At 44.9% G+C, this 16,930-nt stretch overlaps 1 protein-coding gene across 3 annotated transcripts in view; it reads left to right on the top strand.

Annotated features, from left to right (window-relative positions):
* Window positions 1–16,930, top strand: part of LOC139551723 (2-oxoglutarate dehydrogenase complex component E1-like) — a 52,625-nt gene that overhangs the window by 8,256 nt on the left and 27,439 nt on the right. The gene's annotated exons all lie outside the window — the stretch shown is intronic.

Here is a 16,930-nt window from a genome sequence, read left to right as displayed (position 1 = left end):
GCTAACGTCAGCTAGCTAGCTAACAGTACAATGAGAGCAACTTTCTAACAAAATTAGAAACGTACAATATATGAAAATATAGCTAGCTAGACTTTCCTACCCATATACATGGATGAATTCTTCTCCCTCTCTTTCACAGATGCCATGGTTGCCCTTAGTTTGAAGATGTAATCCGGAGACAGGTGTTTTATATAACAGTCTTCTATGTGTTCTCTTTTTGACTCCCTCCGCATTATTTGCATTCAAATTCCAGAATTGTATCCATCTCCTTAGCTATCATACTCTGCTTCCACCGGGCATTCCACTGATTTCAAAACTCAGTCCTCCAGAAAGTGGAGAGCATTAGAAACACTTATGCAGTTCTTTGTAATATCTTTCAAAATAGCCACGTTAGAAAAGATTACCTGGGGGGGATAAAATGGCGCCGTAGAGAAAACACAGCATTTCAGAGAGCTCATTAGCATAGCTAACACAATTGTGGATCTGGTGATTCAAAAGATGACTGATAACATTACTAAAGGAATCGATGTCAAGATAGGAACGGTCTTGGAGGCAATAGCATTCAGTCGAACTACAGAAGGTTGTCAAGCGTGTTGATGAGGCGGAAGGAAGAATTGCTACTGTGGAAACTCTTAACTACATCAATGGACACTAGGATAAAGGCACTTAAGAAACAGGTGCGTGAAATGGCAGAGCACATTGATGACTTGGATAACCGAGGACGGAGATGCAATATCCGTGTGGTGGGACTCTCGGAAAATTCTGAAGGGTCACGTTCAGTTAAATTCTTTGAGGAATGGATTCCTGGCTACCTACAAATGGATACTAAGGCTGGTCGTGTTAAGCTGGATAGAGCCCATCGCTCTCAAACATCGATACCCGGTCCCAACCAGCGCCCACGGCCAGTGGCTATAAAGTTCCACAACTTCACCGACAAGCAACGCGTTATGGATGCGGCTAGACGCATCAGATCTGACGGTATTCAACGCCAAGGTCCAAGGGTCTCATTCTTCAATGAATACACACAAAGACGCAAGGTGTTTGAGGTGATTATGCAGACTTAAGAGTCTACATTGGAGATTTGAAATCCCCTGCATGTTAGCTAGCGGGGAAACCCCCTTTTGGAACTTGACATGTATATTTTTCTGTTGTAGTATAGTTCGGGTTCAGGGTTCATATAGTTTGGTTTGGCCCGGTGAGAATGGGGAGAGTTTAATCCATGGGGAAAGGTACCACCCTATCTTTACAGTAGGATTCAGTCTGCATATTGGTTAGTCAAAGTGCAATGGCAGGTAACAGACTGTGTTTATGTACATGGAACATTAGAGGGAGCCATAACCCAATTAAAATGAAAAAAGTACAAATGAAATATTGATATTTCTCTGTTGCAAGAAACTCATTTGGATGATAAGGAGCATCTGAAATTGCAACAAGGGGGGTTTGCCCAAGTGTTTTTCTCATAATTTACATCCAGAAGTAGAGGTGTGGCAATTCTTATGAAAAATAATCTACCACTTAAGCTGTTGAATTGTGTGAAAAATACATTTTGCTTGTTTTGTTATAATTTAAGGTACTTTACAAGGGAAGGACATTTCCATGATGAATATTTACTGCCCACCTGATTTCCTCACTAAGGTATTCCTAGACTTCTCAGAATTAAACTCAGTGATTGGAGGAGATTTTAATTGTTTTTTGAACCCAGTTATTGACAAGTTTCCCAGCAGCATAGCTTCACCCTCTCCTCAAGCTAGGTCGCTTAAAGGTATTTGTGATGATCTGGGGTATGCTGATGTCTGGAGAACCTTTCATCCCTCAAACAGAATGTTCACCTTTTACTCTGCACCTCATGGATGTCAGACTAGAATAGATTACTTTTTTATGCTCAGGATGTCTTTGGAGTCTGTTTTATCTGCCGATATAGGAAGCATAATCATATCTGATCATGCTGAGGTGATCCTGGACATAAAACTCAAAGGGGCACCCAATCCATCAAGACATTGTAGATTGAATACAACCATTCTTAAAGACCATACATTTACATCATATTTTATTACAGAGTTTAAAGCATTTTTTTCTATTGACTCTTAATCAACAGATAACGCCTCGCTCTTTTGAGAAATCTGTAAAGCGTACGCCAGGGTTCTGATTATGTCATACTCAGCCACTAAGAGGTGGAAAAACGTGAAAAGCAAAACAACGTTAGAGGGTGAATTGGCAACTAAAGAGAAGATTATATAAAAATTTCCACTCCTGCCCTATTAAAGGAAATATCAGTCCTTAGTTCAACATTGGACTCTCTCCTAACACAGGATGCTGAAAAGAAAATGAGATTTGTCAGGCAAAAGCTTTATGAACATGGTGATAAACCTGGAAAATATTTGGTGTACCTAGCTAAAAAGAGAGCAGACTCCTAAAAAGAGAGCAGGTTCCGACCTAGAATATGTGGACATCTATAAGTACCTAGGTGTCTGGCTAGACTGCAAACTCTCCTTCCAGACTCATATCAAACATCTCCAATCCAAAATCGAATCTAGAGTCGGCTTTCTATTTCGCAACAAAGCCTCCTTCACTCACGCCGCCAAACTTACCCTAGTAAAACTGACTATCTTACCGATCCTCGACTTCGGCGATGTCATCTACAAAATAGCTTCCAATACTCTACTCAGCAAACTGGATGCAGTTTATCACAGTGCCATCCGTTTTGTTACTAAAGCACCTTATACCACCCACCACTGCGACCTGTATGCTCTAGTCGGCTGGCCCTCGCTACATGTTCGTCGTCAGACCCACTAGCTCCAGGTCATCTACAAGGCTATGCTAGGTAAAGTGCCGCCTTATCTCAGTTCACTGGTCACGATGGCAACACCCACCCGTAGCACGCGCTCCAGCAGGTGTATCTCACTGATCATCCCTAAAGCCAAAACCTCATTTGGCCGCCTTTCCTTCCAGTTCTCTGCTGCCTGCGACTGGAACGAATTGCAAAAATCTCTGAAGTTGGAGACTTTTATCTCCCTCAACAACTTTAAACATCTGCTATCTGAGCAGCTAACCGATCGCTGCAGCTGTACATAGTCCATCGGTATATAGCCCACCCAATTTACCTACCTCACCCCCATACTGTTTTTATTTATTTACTTTTCTGCTCTTTTGCACACCAGTATCTCTACTTGCACATGATCATCTGATGATTTATCACTCCAGTGTTAATCTGCTAAATTGTAATTATTTGCTCCTATGGCCTATTTATTGCCTACCTCCTCATGCCTTTTGCACACATTGTATATAGATTCTCTTTTTTCTTCTTTTTTTTCTACTATGTTATTGACTTGTTTATTGTTTACTCCATGTGTAACTCTGTGTTGTTGTCTGTTCACACTGCTATGCTTTATCTTGGCCAGGTCGCAGTTGCAAATGAGAACTTGTTCTCAACTAGCCTACCTGGTTAAATAAAGGTGAAATAAAAAAAATATTAAAAAAATAAACTCCCAGTCAATTGCTACTATTACTGATTCTGATGGCAACCATTTATATGAAAATAAATGGATAAATTAGCAATTTAAGACATTTTATGCAAATATTTATGCCTCAGAAGTGACAAATGATGTACCCAAACTAATTGAGGACTTATTTTCTAAGATTGAGCTCCCAACTATTTCCAAAGAACAGAGGTCTCTCCTTAATGCCCCTATTACCAAGGAAGAGATAATGTTTGCAATTGAGAAACGGCAAAATGGTAGGGTCCCAGGACCAGACAGGTTTTGTAGTGAGTTCTATAAGAATTCCACGGCCTGATCCTTGAGCCATTGCTTGATATGTTTAGCCACTCATTTTCAAATGACCAGCTCCCTCAAACGCTGAGGGAAGCTAACATATCACTTATTCTCAAAAAGGGAAAATGCCCAGAGTCTTGTTCCTCATACAAACCTATTGTTCTTCTGAACGTGGATAGAAAATTGCTTTTTAAAATCCTACCCACATGATTAGAGGACTTATTGCCACTAATTGTGAAATGGGACCAAACTGGCTTCATTAAGGACCGTAACTCATGTAATAATGTCAGGCGGCTTCTTAATGTTATTCAAGCCTACCAACGAAGTGCTGTGGATGGTCTTGTGCTCTCCCAAGATGCTGAAAAAGCATTTGACCGTGTGGAGTGGTCCTACCGATTCTTTGCTCTAACTAAATTTGGTCTAGGTGACAACTTTATAAAATCCTCAGTCTACTGTCCTTACTAATGGGCTAAGGTCAAAAAGCTACTCCACACACAGGGGTACCAGACAGGGATGTTCTTTGTCCCCTCGCCCTATTTGCGCTCGCTATGGAGGCCATCAGAATAACACCTGCTATACATGGTCTGCTCATTGGTGACATTCATCATAAAATGAGTTTGAATATCAAAACATCATCAGCATACAAACTGAAAATTTGCATGGAAAATCTTTCCCGTTTCTTTTTTTGTTATTGCATTTTCTCACCTGTCCCTAAATGCCTTTGCTGCTCGAGAGAAGTAGATGAAAGAGAACTTGACCAATGTCAAATAGATTGAAGCATTATATCGATGTGTGACATTTTCTGGTGAGCAAGGGTTTATTTAGTCTACTAGGGCAACAAGTAATGACAGAAGAGAAGCTGCATGTATAGTATCTAATTATAGACAAGTTGACTTAACAAATCCAGAGTGGCACAGCAGTCTAAGGTACTGCATCTCAGGGCTAGAGGCGTCACTATTCAGACCCTGGTTTGATTCCAGGCTGTATCACAACCGGCCGTGATTGGGAGTCCCATAGGGGGGCGCACAATTGGCCCAGTATCGTCCGGGTTAGGGTTTGGCTGGGGTAGACCGTCATTGTAAATAAGAATTTGTTCTTAACTGACTAGCCTGGTTTATTAAAAGGTTAAATAAAAATTAAAAATAGCTTGTGAATAGGATGTCATTCCAGAACAGATTTGTTCCATGTTTTTTGTGAGGTTGTTATTTATTCTCAGTGTCAGGAGGCCAGAGAGATGTTAGAAGAGAAGGTTTCTGATTAGGAACATTAGTTCATGGCAGCGTGTTGTTAGAATGACGTAGCTGTCAAAAGACAATGGACTTCTTTTTGGGATTTGCGTGTATTGTTAGGTATTACTGCACTGTTGGAGCTAGGAACATAAGCACTACGCTACACCCGTGATAACATCTGCAAAAATGTGTACGCGGCCAATCACATTTGATTTAGAGGCTGATGGTCTGTGTGTGTGTATGCTGAGAGTTGCAATATTGTGTGGTCTATAGGGGCATACGCAGATGTGCATACGCATGCATGCACACACAAGCCCCCCCACACACACACACATACATACATTTGCATTGAAGTTTAGCAGTCGTTGTGGTTTCTCTGTGTTTCTCCCAGTGACAACTGTGACAATTGCCTAATCTCTAAAGCCCGTAAGCTCATTAGACTTCTCCCAGGTTAGAAACAGTTACACACCTGTGTGTGTGTGTGTGTGTGTGTGTGTGTGTGTGTGTGTGTGTGTGTGTGTGTGTGTGTGTGTGTGTGTGTGTGTGTGTGTGTGTGTGTGTGTGTGTGTGTGTGTGTGTGTGTGTGTGTGTGTGTGTGTGTGTGTGTGTCGTTGACCACATGGTTGACCCAGTCTTACTCAATATGCCAAGTCAGAGCCTGGAAGCTTCACCAGTGAACCAACTCAATGCCTGTGTGTCGTCATCATTGAATAGCTGTGTGTGTCTGTCTGTTCGTCTGTGTGTCGTTGACCACATGGTTGACCCAGTCTTACTCAATATGCCAAGTCAGAGCCTGGAAGCTTCACCAATGAACCAACTCAATGCCTGTGTGTCGTCATCATTGAATAGCTGTGTGTGTTTCTGTCTGTCTGTCTGGGTTTTTACATGTATTTGTGTATATGTGCGTGTGTGGTTGTACATGCCTACATGCATATCAAATCAATTCCAATCAAATTGTATTTGCCATTATTTTTCAGAATTTGCTTGTGTGTGTGCGTACGTGCCTGCATACATCCTATGTGTTTGACTGTGTGTGTGATACAGCTGTTCTAACAAATTGTTCTAGTTTATATATCCCAGAACTCTGATTATGAAATGGTGTGTGTTTCTGCATCCCAGTATTTAGCCAGCTAAAGAATCCTGGCTGGCCCACTTTTGAAGCATTCTCAGACGCCTGCTCTGTTCAACCAATGCTTAACTTCTCTAGGGTAGGGGGCAGCATTCGGAATTTTGGCTGAAAAGCATGCCCAAATTAAACTGCCAGCTACTCATCCCCAGAAGATAAGATATGGATATTATTAGTATATTTGGATAGAAAACACTCTGAAGTTTCTAAAACTGTTTGAATCATGTCTGTGAGTATAACATAACTTATTTAGCAGGCGAAACCCCGAGGACAAACCATTCAGATTTGTTTTTTGAGGTCACTCTCTTTTCAATGAGGTTTCATTGGGAAACCAGATTTCTAAGGGACCTGCTTGCAGTTCCTACCGCTTCCACTGGATGTCAACAGTCTTGAGAAATTGGTTGAGGTTATTCCTTTGTGTAATGAAGAAGTACGGCCATCTTGAACGAGAGTCACTTGAAGTGTCCTGTTAGATAGAAGCGCGTGACCAGAAAGCTAGCTATAGTTGGTTTTAATCCTGTATTGAACACAGATCATCCCGTCTTCAATTTTATCGATTATTAACGTTAAAAAATACCTAAAGTTGTATTACAAAAGTAGTTTGACATTTTTTGGCAAATTTTACAGGTAAACTTTGAGATATTTTTTAGTCACGTTTGAGCAAGTTGGAACCGGTGTTTTTCTGGATCAAACGCGCCAAATAAATTGACATTTTGGATATATATCGACGGAATTAATCGAACAAAAGGACAATTTGTGATGTTTATGGGACATATTGGAGTGCCAACAACAGAAGCTCGTCAAAGGTAAGGCATGAATTATATTTTTATTTATGCGTTTTGTGTCGCGCCTGCAGGGTTGAAATATGCTTCTCTGATCCTTCCTTTGTAACCATTGCTTCTCTGTCTTTGTTTACTATTGTGCTATCCTCAGACAATAGCATTGTTTGCTTTCGCCGAAAAGCCTATTTGAATTCTGACATGTTGGCTGGATTCACAACCAGTGTAGCTTTAATTTGGTATCTTTCATGTGTGATTTAATGAAAGTTAGATTTTATAGTAATTTTCATAGTAATTTATTTGAATTTGGCGTTCTGCATTTTCTCTGGCTTTTTGCCAAGTGAGACAGTAGCGTCCCGCCTAAACTCAGATTGTTTGGATATAAATATGAACTTTACCGAACAAAACATACATGTATTGTGTAACATGAAGTCCTATGAGTGTCATCTGATGAAGATCATCAAAGGTTAGTGATTAATTTTATCTCTGCTTTTTGTTACTCCTCCCTTTGGCTGGAAAGGGAGGAGTACTTTTTCTGTGACTTGGCTCATACCTAACATAATCGTTTGGTGGGCTTTCGTCGTAAAACCTTTTTGAAATCGGACACTTTGGCTGGATTTACAACAAGTGTATCTTTAAAATGGTGTAAAATACTTGTATGTTTGAGGAATTTAAATTATGGGATTTCTGTTTTGAATTTGGCGCCCTGCAGTTTCACTGGCTGTTGACGAGGTGGGACGCTACCGTCCCACATAACCTCTCTAGGGTAACATGGCTTACTGACCTAAAAACCAAGCCCTAGAAACTACTGTTCATTCAATGTTATTGTTCATGTTATTGCAAGGTATTTGTCACAAGTGTAGAGAGGAGTAGGCAGGAGGTAGTCGCAGGTTTAGAACTACTGAACTTATTAAAGCATTATATATCTAAAAGCGGGACAAATTCCAAAGTGCAAAATAATAAAGTACTTAGGAAATAGTAGGAGAGATTCCTCTCAGGAAAACAAGCAGCATTTACAATGACCGACAAAAACAAATGACAGAGCGAGTGTATATATACAGTGATAGAGTGGGGATTGGAACCAGGTGTGTAATGATGACGAGACAAGTCCGGGGTTGATGAGTGAAGGGCGTTTGCCAGCAGCAGGTTCGGCAGCAGCTAGCAGCTTGGGGACGACCCCGGAGACGCGGTGCGAGTCGGTCGGGACGACGCCTGTGGAAGGCCTGAATGAGAGAATAGTCCAGGATGTCACGCGGCGGAACCCAGCACCGCTCTTCGGGACCGTACTCCTCCCAGTCGACCAGGTACTGGAGAGACCTCCATGACGCCGTGAGTCTAACAGACTGCGGACGGAGAACTCCGGTGCCCCCTCGACGTCCAAGGGAGGGGAGGTGCATCGTGGGGTCCAGCACTACCCAAGGGACCAGCTGCCACCGGCCTGAGGATAGATACATGAAATGAGGGTGGGATACGGTAATTGACGGTGAGCTGAAATATGTACGTCATCTCATTGACTCTCCTCAGGTTATTGAACGTCCCCAGAAACCGCGGGCTCAGCTTCCGGCAGGGCAGGCGGAGGGGAACATCCTTCGTAGAAAGCCAGACCCTGTCACCGGGGTGAAAGACCGGGGCCACACTGCGGAGACGATCAGCCTGCACCGTCTCCTGGAGGACGACGCACTGGAGAAGGGTGTGCGCTGTGTTCCATACCTCCTCGGCGCGCCGGAACCAATCGTCCACCGCATGAGCCTCGATCTGACTCCGGTGCCAGGCCCGGCTGATAGCCTAGAACACATTGAAAGGGTGTGAGGTTAGTGGAGGAGTGACGGAGGGAGTTTTGTGCATATTCTTCCCAAGGCAGAAACGCAGCCCACTCCCCCGGCCGGTCCTGACAGTAACTACGAAGGTACCTACCCAGTTCCTGATTTTATCCTTTCCACCTGCCCATTTGATTGGGGACAATACCAGGAGGTGAGCCTGACCATGACACCCAGTCATTCCATAAAGGCCTTCCAGACACGGGAGGTGAATTGAGGATCACGGTCAGACACGATGTTCTCTGGGATCCCGCAGTGCCGGAAGACACCGCAGTCTGCATGGCTGTAGGGAGACCAGGCATAGGAATCAAACGGCAGGCTTTGGGAAACCGGTCCACAATGACCAGGATGGTGATGTGCCCCTCCGAGGGGGGGAGATCTGTGACAAAGTCCACGGAGAGATGACACCAGGATCGTTGTGGAACCGACAGCGGGTGGAGTTTGCCATAGGGAAGGTGTCTCGGTGTCTTTCTCTGTGTGCAGGTGGAGCAGGAAGAGACGTAAACCCGGATGTCCTGGGCTAAGGTGGGCCACCAGTACTTGGTGGAGAGACAGTCGATAGTACGGGCTATACCCGGGTGCCCCAACACAGGTGCTGCATGTGCCCAGGCGAGGAGATGGTCCTGCACATCAGAGGGCACGTAGATATGCCCCTCGGGACAGTGGGCAGGTGAGGGCTCCACGACAGGACCTACAATGCGGGACAGGGGATGAATGGGTGTCACTTTCTCCCTCTGATCCTCTGTGTCATGCACTCGGGACAACGCATCGGCCTTGACGTTCTTAGATCCCGACCGGTAGGAGAGGGTAAAGTCAAACCTGGAGAAGAATAGGGCCCACCTGGCCTGACGCGGGTTCAGCCTCTTCGCTGCTCGAATATACTCTAGGTTCCGGTGATACGTCCAAACAAGGAATGGGTGTAGAGCACCCTCCAGCCAGTTGTCGCCATGTTTTCCAGCGCCTTCTTGACGGCCAGCAACTCATGATCCCCCAGGTCGTAATTCCGCTCCGTGGGAGACAGCTTCCGTGAGTAGAAGGTGAATGGATGGAGTTTAGGCAGCGATCCAGTGCGTTGGGAGAGAATAGCCCCTACTCCAACCTCTGAGGTGTCCACCTCCACGATGAAGGGCAGAGATGGGTCAGGATGAGCCAGAACAGGTGAGTTTGTAAAACGTTCCTTGAGCACACAGAAGGCTTCGTTGGCCTCCTCAGTCCAGCGCAGCTGTCTAGGACCACTCTTCAAGACAGAGGTGAGAGGGGTCACCACTGTGCTGATACCCCTAATGAAGCGCCTGGAATAGTTGGCAAAACCTAGGAAGCTCTGCACAGCCTTTATGTTGGATGGAACAGGCCACGACCGTACTGCACTGATCCTCTGCTCTTCCATCTACGCTCCCGCGGTGGATATCTGATAACCCAGGTAGGAGACCGCCTGCTGGAAGAATAGGCACTTCTCCGCCTTGGTGTACAGGTGATGCCCTATCAGCCTATCCAAAACAGACCTGACATGAGAGACATGTTGCTCGCGTGTAGTGGAGTAAACCAAGATGTTGTCTATGTACACCACTATACAGCGACCCAACATGTCTCTAAACACCTCGTTAACCTCTCTGGGATATGTGGGACGGTAGCGTCCCACCTCGACAACAGCCAGTGAAATTGCAGGGCGCCAAATTCAAACCAACAGAAATCCCATAATTAAAATTCCTCAAACATACAAGTATTTTACACCATTTTAAAGATAAACTTCTTGTAAATCCAGCCACAGTGTCCGATTTCAAATAGGCTTTACGGCGAAAGCACACCAAACGATTATGTTAGGTCAGCACCATAAAGCCATTTTCCAGCCAAGGAGAGCCCTCACAAAAGTCAGAAATAGCGATTAAATTAATCACTAACCTTTGATCTTCATCAGATGGCACTCACAGGACTTCATGTTACACAAATGTGTGTTTTGTTCGATAAAGTTAATCTTTATGTCCAAAAACCTCATTTTAAATTGGTGTGTTATGGTCAGAAATGCATTGTCTCAAACAAACATCCGGTGAAAGTGCAGAGAGCCACATCAAATTACAGAAATCCTCATAATAAACATTGATAAAAGATACAAGTGTTATTCATGGGAATATAGATAAACTTCTCCTTAATGCAACCGCTGTGTCAGATTTCAAAAACGCTTTACGGCGAAAGCACACCTTGCGATTATGTTTGGTAAGCGCCAAGTCACAGAAAAACATACAGCCATTTTCCAAAGAAGGAGAGGTGTCACAAAAGTCAGAAATAGCATTATAAATATTCACTTACCTTTGATGATCTTCATCAGAATGCACTCCCAGGAATCACAGTTCCACAATAAATGTTTGTTTTGTTCGATAAAGTCCATAATTTATGTCCAAATACCTCCTTTTTGTTTGCGCGTTTAGTTCACAAATCCAAACTCAGGAGGCGCGGGCAAGTCCAGGCGAAAGTTCAGACAAAGTCATATTACAGTTCGTAGAAACATGTTAAACAATGTATAGAATCAATCTTTAGGATGTTTTTATCATAAATCTTCAATAATGTTTCAACCGGAGAATTCCTTTGTCTTTAGAAATGCAATGGAACGCAGCTAACTCTCACGGGCGTGCGCGAGACTTAGCTCATGGCACTCTGCTAGACCTCTGGTTGAAACAGCTCTCATTCTCTCCCCCTTCACAGTAGAAGCCTCAAACAAGGTTCTAAAGACTGTTGACATCTAGTGGAAGCCGTAGGAAGTGCAATATGACCCCATAGACACTGTATATTTGATAGGCAATGAGTTGAAAAACTACAAACCTCAGATTTCCCACTTCCTGGTTGGATTTTTTCTCAGGTTTTTGCCTGCCATATGAGTTATGTTATACTCACAGACATCATTCAAACAGTTTTAGAAACTTCAGAGTGTTTTCTATCCAAATCTACTAATTATATGCATATTCTAGCTTTTGGGCCTGAGTAGCAGGCAGTTTACTCTGGGCACCTTATTATCCAAGCTACTCAATACTGCCCCCCAGTCCCAAAGAAGTTAATGAAGGATTGAAACAGCATTTGTCAGGCCGTAGGGCAATAGCCTGTATTGGTAGTGCCCGGTACTGGTGCTGCGTAAATCCAATTTGGTAAAGTACTGAGCACTGTGCATCTGTTCGATCACAGTGGGTATGAGAGGCAGGGGATAACTGCATTTAACAGTTGCCTTATTCAGTGTGCGGTAATCGATACAGGGGCGGAGACCTCCGTCCTTCTTCTTCATGAAAAAGAAGCTGGAAGAGGCCGGAGAAGTGGACGGACGGAGGAATCCTTGGGCCAGCACCTGCTGGACGTAGACCACCATGGCTTCGGTCTCTGCATGCGAGAGAGGGTAGATGTGCCCTTGCGGGAGGGTAGAACCAGGCAGTAGGTCGATAGTGCAGTCCCATGGGCGATGAGGGGGCAGGCACGTGGCACGAGTGTTCGAAAAAGCCATCTGTAGGTCCTTAGATTTCTCCGGGATAGGGACGTGGGTTACCTGTTTTGGACTTTCCACGGAGGTGGCACAGATAGACACAGATAGACACCTTCCCTGACACTCCTGCGACGAACCCAACAACCTTCTCTCTGTCTACGATATCCTGGGGTTATGCAACTGTAACCAGGAGAAACCTAAAACTACGGGGTGTGCAGGAGAGTCTAAGATGAGGAAAGTGATGCGTTCATGGTGGTTGTAAGCAACTGTGAGGGAAATGGGATTCGTGATCTGGCACACCAGTCCTGTTCCTAGGGGACGGTTGTCTAGGGCATGAACTGGGATTGGGGGTTGTAAAGGGACTAGAGGAATGCGAAGTGATAAGGCCACTAACCGGTCTAGGAAATTACCTGCAGTACCTGAGTCCATTAGGGCAGGACTCAGTGGGGGACCAGGATAGCCCGGGAAGGTGACAGGAAGGAGGACGGGCTGGGTGGACAGAGAGGAGCAAGGCACATCGAAGGCCTACCTGGGAAGAAGCAGGAGCGCTCCTCGGCCTATCGCTTCCTCACCTGGTTCTCCTTCTGGGACAGGTGTTCCAGGGGTGGTCTGACTCCCTGCAGTAGGAGCAGAGACCCTATTGATGGCGGCATTGACGTTCCTCTGGGGGAAGGTGCGTCATGCCCACCTCCATGGGCTCAGTCTTGCTGGAGGTTCCGGAGAGAGCCCCGAACACCCGGGATGGGTGACGACAGGCACGCAGGAGATTATCCAGGCGGATGGCCATGACGATGAGCTAGTCCAGCGTGAGGTCCTCATCGCGACAGGCCAGCTCGGTCTGGATGTCTGCCTGTAGCCTGCAGTGGAAAACCGTCAACAGGGCCTGGTCGTTCCAGGCAGTGGACGCAGCCACCATCCGGAAATCCAGAGCGTACTCAGACGTTGTACTGGACCCCTGGCGTAGACTGAGGAGACGCTCACCTCCCTCTCGGTCCTCTGTAGGGTGGTCGAAAACTGCACTTCTGGACCGCCCCTCTCCCAGATGGCGTGCACACACTCCAGAGCCCAGGCTGTCAGCCCCAAGATCACCAAGGCCACCTTGTCCCTCTCGGAGGCCATCCTGGCATGACGAGCAAGGTGGAGGTCACACTGCAGGAGAAACCCCCTACAGTGAGCTGGGGTGCCGTCAAACCGCTCTGGGAGGGGCAGGTGGACATTGCTGATCAGACCTGGTGATGTAGATTGTGACTGGAACAACCGTGGGGAGCTGGGAAGGTGGTGGTGTAGCCTGCAGCTGGCGTATGGTCCGGAGCACCACGTCCATGGCAGTCCCGAGGTGCTCCTGGCACGAGTCGTGGTCTCCTATAGCGGAGAGGTCGGGATGTCCTGCTGCTTCCTGTTCTCTTGGGTCGGTCATTCTGTCACAAGTGTAGAGAGGAGTAGGCAGGAGGCAGTCGCAGGTTTAGACCTTCTGCATTTATTAAAGCATTATATATATCTAAAAGCAGGACGAAACCCAAAGTACAAAATAATAAACTACTCAGGAAATAGTAGGAAAACAAGAAACATTTACAATGACCGACAAAGACTTCTTCTACTTCTATGAGGTTTAACGGCGGTTGGCATCCAATTTGTTGCATTACCACCACCTACTACACTGGAATACAAGTCCCTTATACTTTGCTTGAAAAATACAAATGTAATAAATAAATACCCTACCGTCTAACACTACACTCACTAATTTCAAAATGATATAAAATAAAATTAACACCACCCTACTCCACTAATTAAGTGTATTTATTCCTACCTCATGTCATCATCCTGAAAGGATGGGACATCACCACTTAACACACTCTTTAACTCTTCTGATGTCAAGTCTCGCACAGCAAAATACCATTCTGCAGCTGCCACCACAACCTCAATTTTCTGCGACTTCCGTTCCATCCCTGCAGTAGAGTTGATAACCATTACTATAAATGCAAAAAATCCAATCTTACTGAAACTTATATCACTTTTTGGCTTATCCCTGTGTACTGGTATATCTCTACTACTCTCACCACTCCTCCCCCTTAACCAATCTTCTTCTACTTTCTTCACTGCCTCAGTATATGACAAATTCTGCACTACTCTAACCCTGGAAACCTCAACCTACCTTTCTCGCACGGGACATTTCTGATCCCCAGCTCCATGGGAACCCCTACAATTAACACATTCCACTACTTTCACCAATACTACACATTCCTTTGTCTCATGCCCTTCTGCACACTTCTCACACGTTGGACCCTCCCTCCTACACACTGCTGCAACATGCCCATAAGCTTGACCCCTGTAACATCGTAATGTATTCGGCACATACTCTCATACAGGATAACTTATATATCCTAACTTCACTTTGTCGGGTAAGGACTCAACTTCAAAACTCAAAAGAACAGACAATGACTCTTCTGTTTCGCCACCCTGTCTCCGTCGCATCAAACGACAAGCATCACATACACCGGGAATCTTTTCCCTCAGCTGGTCAACTTTTATATTTACTGCTACTCCAGTTATCATTCCTTTCATTGGTGCCCTTTTCTTGAGAGCGAAACAATTCACTTTTCTTGCCCCCATTTGTTTTACTCCGAGCGCCTTCTCCCTCTGACCAACAGAAACACAAACAATTATTACTAGACCACTTCTGGTTACCCTCATCGATTCCACCTTACTCAACTCTTTTTTTTCACCCACCTTGAAACCACAAATGGATCAGCCAAATGGCAAGAATCCACTTTTTCCATAAACTTCACTCCTTCTGTCACAGACTCATCTTTTTCCTGACCCTCAGTGCATACCTCGGTCTCCGATAACTTCACCACACCTACCACCTCCGATTCACTTCCATTTTTCCTCCTGTCTTCAGCTCCCTCTGCTTACACTTTCTACCATTCTTCTTTAACAAACCATCTCCCTTTTTTCCCACCATTTTTATCCGACTCAAGCTCACCCTCTTCTTCCCTCTATCTCTTAGACCTCCTCCCTCTCTTTTTCCAAGGATATGTCTCCTTGTGATAATACTGCACTACTCCTGACAATCATCTTGTTCTTTCTTTCTCTAAGGACTCCATTTACACCACCTCGCCACGTCCTTTCGTTTTCGGCATCACCGAGAAAGACATGACAGAGGGAGTATATATACAGTGATAGAGGGGAGATTGGAACCAGGGGTGTGTAATGATGACGAGACAAGTCCGGGGTTGATGAGTGAAGGGCGTTCGGATTATTTTTAAATGGATACAAACCGTAGTCTTCTGACTGTGCATCTCTGAGCTGAGGGTTAACTCAATAATTTAATGCTAGGACAATGATTGCACGATATTAGCTCTTTGTTCCTTAGCCTCTTAATAATTGCATAACGGTAAACCTAGACACGTGCGTCTTATAATATTCCGAGGGGTGACGCAAGGCTCTCAACTTTGGCTATACCCACTGGATACAATTATGGGCTTATAGCCTTCAAATAATTATGGAGTCAGATAGTACATATATTATGGGCATAGACCCTCTACACTAATTCTCTGTATTCCTCAGAGGAAGTGAATTTTCACTATTCTACATATGCATTTCAACAATTTATAGTTTGAGGTTTTTAAGTCATTGAAATTCTGAGCTATTGAAATTGTAACATATTATCCCATGTATATTGTGTAATTGACCTAAGGTCCCTAACTAGCCCAATATGGATATCCAAAGATAATTTCCAAATTGATGATTTCTTGTGTGCTACCAGCTGCGGGCAAGATAGAAGCAAACCCAACCTTCATTTGTGTTGTGATGCAGTCACGACCACAAGTCTTACAAAACAATGTTTTGGACGAGGCTGACTTTATGACCAAAATTATCCTATTTCTACTTTGTAGTCAATTTTGACAGTAGAATATAAACTCAGCAAAAAAAGAAATGTCCCTTTTTTAGGACCCTGTCTTTCAAAGATAATTCGTAAAAATCCAAATAACTTCACAGATCTTCATTGTAAAGTGTTTAAACACTGTTTCCCATGCTTGTTCAATAAAACATAAACAATTAATGAACATGCACCTGTGGAACGGTCGTTAAGACACTAACAGCTTACAGACGGTAGGCAATTAAGGTCACAGTTATGAAAACTTAGGACACTAAAGAGGCCTTTCTACTGACTCTGAAAAACACCAAAAGAAAGATGCGCAGGGTTCCTGCTCATCTGCGTGAACGTGCCTTAGGCATGCTGCAAGGAGGCATGAGGACTGCAGATGTGGCCAGGGCAATAAATTGCAATGTCCGTACTGTGAGACGCCTAAGACAGCGCTACAGGGAGACAGGATGGACAGCTGATCGTCCTCGCAGTGGCAGACCACACCTGCACAGGATCGGTACATCCAAACATCACACCTGCGGGACAGATACAGGATGGCAACAACTGCCCGAGTTACACCAGGAACACACAATCCCTTCATCAGTGCTCAGACTGTACGCAATAGGCTGAGAGAGACTGGACTGGGGGCTTGTAGGCCTGTTGTAAGGCAGGTCCTCACCAGACATCACTGGCAACAACGTCGCCTATGGGCACAAACCCACCGTCATTGGACCAGACAGGACTGGTAAAAAGTGCTCTTCACTGACAAGTCGCGATTTTGTCTCACCAGGGGTGATGGTCGGACTCGCGTTTATCATTGACGGAATGAGCGTTACACCGAGGCCTGTACTCTATAGCGGGATCGATTTGGAGGTGGAGGG

The sequence above is a fragment of the Salvelinus alpinus genome, chromosome 24 (assembly GCF_045679555.1).
Source record: "Salvelinus alpinus chromosome 24, SLU_Salpinus.1, whole genome shotgun sequence".
NCBI classification, from domain to species: domain Eukaryota; kingdom Metazoa; phylum Chordata; class Actinopteri; order Salmoniformes; family Salmonidae; genus Salvelinus; species Salvelinus alpinus.
The sequence above is the reverse complement of the archived record's forward strand: the minus strand, read 5'-3'. Positions and strand labels throughout refer to the sequence as shown.